Source organism: Pogonomyrmex barbatus, unplaced genomic scaffold (genome assembly GCF_055798465.1).
Source record: "Pogonomyrmex barbatus isolate J1 unplaced genomic scaffold, ASM5579846v1 scaffold5, whole genome shotgun sequence".
Taxonomy (NCBI): domain Eukaryota; kingdom Metazoa; phylum Arthropoda; class Insecta; order Hymenoptera; family Formicidae; genus Pogonomyrmex; species Pogonomyrmex barbatus.
In genome coordinates, this window is record NW_028297149.1 from 211,161 (window position 1) to 217,046 (window position 5,886).

General features: G+C 30.9%; 1 pseudogene; it reads left to right on the top strand.

The window, feature by feature from the left end:
• The first annotated feature begins 1,878 nt into the window (after positions 1–1,878).
• Positions 1,879–3,746, top strand: LOC148935214 (uncharacterized; annotated as a pseudogene).
• Positions 3,747–5,886: the final 2,140 nt, after the last annotated feature.

Sequence of the window (5,886 nt, forward strand, 5' to 3'; positions counted from 1 at the left end):
GCACGCACGCACGCACGCACGCACGCACGCACGCACGCACGCACGCACGCACGCACGCACGCACGCACGCACGCACGCACGCACGCACGCACGCACGCACGCACGCACGCACGCACGCACGCACGCACGCACGCACGCACGCACGCACGCACGCACGCACGCACGCACGCACGCACGCACGCACGCACGCACGCACGCACGCACGCACGCACGCACGCACGCACGCACGCACGCACGCACGCACACACACACACACACACACACACACATCTTATTCATATTCTTTTTAGAGGTATGAACAGCGCCAAGTGTTTTTACATAAAAATTTTTTTTATTTAAATAAAATTTTATCATTTATTTTATACTGTTACTTTATAATTCTTTGTAATAAAAACGTAAATTGAGTAAAGCAATTTTGTGATATAAAAATATTTTAAAGCTAAATAATTATTGCCACTTGGGTTAGAAAAAGAAGTTTTTAATGGCTAGAAAGATATACATATAATTTGGTTTTTATTATTTTTAAATTAAAGAAACTACTACTTGAGTTTTATTTTTTTAAAACAGTAGTTTATCTTTTATACGATTGAAATATATAATTTGACTAAAATGGACTTGTAGTTTCATGTTTGTAAGATTATAACTTGGCGCCAATTATTGATATCAAATCTTTTATATAAATTTTACACAATCATTTGAGTTGGCAATATCCACTATACTTGACACCCTTTTTTTACCTTTTTTAAAAAAAAAGGTAATTTTATAATGTATATATATATAATAAATAAACATGTAATCTTATTATTTTATATATTCTATATATATTGGAAGAAATAATAAACTTAAATAATCATCCATGCAATCTGATCAAACAATGTGTATATATACACATATATATTGTTATTAAATAGTTTAAGATCAATATAAGTTGGAAATTATCAAATATCAATCTTTAAATTCTTTGTAAATTTTGCAATTATATATATATATATATATATATATATATATATATATATATATGTGTGTATGTGATTGTCTAATAATAAATAGTTGATTAGAAATATGATTCAAAATTATAATATATGTATAGTTCTCTAGATATGTTATTTTTTTATTTGACAAATTTTCATTTTTATTCAATTTGGAACTGATTTTTCTAGAGTGACATAATAAGAGTATGTAGATAAGATTGAATAAAAGAATAATATCTTTGTTCTCTGATAAAATGAAAAATAGAACTTACCTGCAAAATATAGACACAAACATGAGTTACACTCCGAAATTATTACAAATTGTCAAACTCGCCGCGAACGTCAACATCGTTGGCTACCTCGGACGTGCAGAAAAAGAATAATAGTAGTATGCAATTTATTAATACTGCTAATGTTTCTTTTTTAATTTTAATATACGCGTATTTATTATTATATTGATACCCGAAGTTTAACCAAAAACACTACCGTGTTTACATCAATCAATTTTATCGACCAAGCGGATAAATCAGGCCGATAAATCAGGATCATTACAGGACCCAGCGATTGATTCGCTAGATTCTACAATAACCCTGACTTCAGTCTAATAATCCGCTGGGTCGATAAGATTAATAATGACATCTCGTGACAGACGTTGCAGCCGTACAAAAGCGATGATAATGACGTTTCTTAAAGTAAAAATTTCCAAATCGGACTTTGTGTAGCAATATCTCTATTTGTAGGGCACGTAGCAGAAAAATAAAAATACTTTTATTATGCAAGTCGGACTCAAGCTATCGATCAAGCCTACTTAGAACTTGATCAATATAGCCGTTATTGAGATTCGATAATTTCAGATGCTCGAACCTCGACGACTCGCGTAAAGTCACACGGCAGTGTTCTCGGTTGACTTGACACCCGAGACACTACCGTGTCTCCTGATATTCTTTTATTTGGAAATTTTCTTCAATTACCTCCTGTACACGATTTTGTTTTTGTTCATTTATTGAAAGAAAAAATTGATAAATATATTGGCACTTTAGGAACCATTAATTTGTGGACTACATTATTTGAATATGATGAATTGACAATTAATATGCGACAGCAAGGAGATATGGCTTATCATTAATTGTTATCGCGTATTGATTTATTGATAAATCACGTGATTCTTCAAAATAGAAAAATATTCTTTACAAATACTTTTTTAAATTCAAGATTGGATGAAATATGTAATTTTATTTTTAATTTACCAGTTGACACTGTGAGTTTACTTCCTACTTGTCATATGTATGATATTTTAAACACTGCAATGTTGAATCGTATTAATTCAAAAGAAGTATTATTAATTGCTGAAGACACAATAAATTGTATTCCATACATGTATTCCATCCAAAAAAGAAAGTATTGAAAGTATTATTGAAAGATGATGAAGATGATACTAGAACAACTTTCAAACAAATTATTATTAAGATTGGAGCAAAAGTAATGATAAGATGTAATATTGATGCTAGTTTGGGACTGATAAATGGTACAATCGCGAAAGTAATATCAATTGTTCAAGATATAAATACTGAATATATAGAAAAGATCAAACTTTTATTACCTACAAATTCAGAATACTTGATTGAAAGAGTCAGCGTTAAATTCAAGTGATGGATAGAGCTTACGTTATCAGAAAACAATTTCCATTAAGTTATGGAATCATTATTCATAAAAGTCAAGGATTAAGTTTAAAAAATGCTATTATGGACATTGCTAATTCTGTATTTAATGCAGGACAAGTTTATGTTGTTTTGTCACGAGTAACATCTAGAGAAGGTTTGTATTTAATTAATTACGATCTCTGTAAAAGCTAGTGAAGATGCAATTATTGAATATAATCGATTAAAACAAACGTATAAATCAGAAATTGATTACTATTTCAAAACAAAAATATACTAAAATAAAAGATACTTTATGGACATTACCAAAAGTTATTTCTTCTGTTTAAGAATCATAAGAAACGGTTCAAAAAAATATTGTTTGGGTAATACATGGGTTCCAAAATAAGGATGAAGTTTTGATCTTACGCAAATGCAGTTTTGCAATGTCTTTTACATTTAAATGTTATTAGAAAACAAATTTTTGAGTGTAATAAATTAAATGTTTTAGGTATATTAATGAATCGATATGAAAACGGAATATCTGATTTGAATACATTTACAGTACGACAAGATTTAGGAGGTAATTTTTCTAGCTGTATAAAACAAGATGCATCTGAATTTCTCAGCTGTGAAAAATATGATTATATTAAAAATCTAGTTAAGCATCAAATACGTTCCACTATACGGTGCAAAACTTGTAATAATACAATTGTTATTACTAATGATAATATTCTTATTTCAATTCCCATTACTAATTTAAAGAAAGACAGTTACGATTTATTTATTTATTCTTAATGATTTATTAAATATTATTTTTTCGAGGTGGTCACTCTCATGACCTATGTAAAAATTGTACAGGGAAAGATACAATATTTAAAAAAGAATTAACATTAAGGGGATCCTAAAGCGAAGGACGAATTGCGACAGTCGTCCATTAATGCCATCTAAACGGAATTAAAGAAATATCGGTCAATTTACGATCGACAATTTAAAAAGTCGATATTATCGACAATTTAAAAAGTCTATATTATTGACATGACTAATTCCGTTTACTCATATTAATCTTTACCTTATCATTTTACTAAATAAATGAAAACACATGTATATATTGTATATATGTATCGTCAATGCAGTAATCATTCTTCACATTCGCTATGTCCAATATCCTTATAGGCCAGGATACGAAAGACACTACATTTTTTCTCAAAGTATTTTTTTCAAAGAGAACATGTATATATTGCACATACGTAATGAAGCGACTCTTTGCTATAGAAAGACATGGAACTATTTGTACTATTGCTATTGACTAGTTGTTTACGATATTTAGTACAAACATGTATATAATTTTATTAGATTTTGCGATACATTGCATATTCTTCCACTACACACACACACACACACACACACACACGCGCGCGCGCGCGCGCGCGTATATATACATTACGTATTAGATTTATATATATGTAATATATATGTAATGATATATGTAATGATATATGTAATTTTAAAAGGTGAGTGTGTGCGTGCGTGCGTGCGTGCGTGCGTGCGTGCGTGCGTGCGTGCGTGCGTGCGTGCGTGCGTGCGTGCGTGCGTGCGTGCGTGCGTGCGTGCGTGCGTGCGTGCGTGCGTGCGTGCGTGCGTGTGTGTGTGTGTGTGTGTGTGTGTACGCTTCGCATCGGTCCTATATTACAGCGGTCGATTTCGAGAAATAAATTTATCTGAAATAAATTTGTTGTGCGACAGTAAAAAAGAGAATAAAATGTAATAAATTGTGGGTGTAATAATACAATAAAATATAGTCCTTTTCGCAAACATGTCTGTTGCACGTTTTGTTAACTATTTCAATCATGTATACGATAAAAATATCAGAATCGAAACGATGACTAACGAAGTTCTACGTTGGTAGAACTTCATAGTGCAATGTATGACTTTCTGTGCGAAAAGCTGGAGTTTGATCCCCAGCTACAATACTTTCTGTTAGGAGATATGCTATTTGCTCATATCTTCTTTTTTTATGTTTCTTACAACATAAAATATACGACTAATGTCTGACAAATTTAATTAGAATAAAAACTTTTTAATAACATTTTATTTGAAAAATAAAAACGTTATGGCGCTGTATATTTGTGAATTTTTATCATAGTACGGGTGTATCTTTAAAAATATGAACAATTTATATATCATTGGACATTACAAATATATAATGTAATATATTTGTACATTATTTATATATATAAATATTATAAATATATTTTACATATTTGTAATGTCCAATGATATATAAATTGTTTGTATTTTTAAAGATACACCCGCACCATGATAAAAATTTACAAATATACAGCGTCATAACGTTTTTATTTTGTAAGTAAAATGTTGTATTAAAAATTTTTTTATTCTAATTAAATTTTTCAGACATCAGTCGTATATTTTATATTGTAAGAAAGATAAAAGAAAAAGGAGGTATGAGCGGATAGCATAATCTCCTAACGGAGAGTAACTGGAGATCGAACCCGAGCTTTTCGCACAAGTCTCATACATTGCCACTCTACCAACACAGAACTTTGTCGGTTACCGTTTTGATTCTGATATTTCTATTGTATACATGATTAAAATAGTTAACAAAACGTACGACAGATATATTTGTGAAAATTTCTTTTCTAAGTTACAATTTGTACATTTGCCTTATACGTTATGCAAGGCAGAAACATGATGTCTTATTTCGACGAATATAAAAGTTTGCAGCTTTGTATGTACAAAATGATACAGTTCCGCACGTCGAATTAGTTTAAAGAACAATACTGACCTTGTATAATTAAAATCAAAATCCTAACAAAAAAGATCTAAACATCAACAGTATCCGTATAATCATTTTTCATTTCGACGACATCGTCCGTCGTTTCTTTTCGTATACTCATCCTTCTGTTTCATCAGATTGCAACGCCGTGATTTTATGGTAGAGTCCTTCATTCTCATTCCATCGAAGTGAGAAATGATTATATGCATACTGTTGATGCATAGATCTTTTTTGTTAGACTTTGTTAGACTTCAAATTGTAATTTTACAAGCTCAGTATTGTTCTTTAAAGTAATTCAAACTGCGGACTATATCATTTTGTCCATACGAGACTGTAAAACTTATATATATCTAATATATATATCTAAAGTAAAAACACAAATTATGTGTTGACTGTTTTTATTGAAAATACTGACGGGATTATCGACACATTATAGCCGGCATCTTTGAATTGACTTTACAGATTACAAAATCCTTTTGTG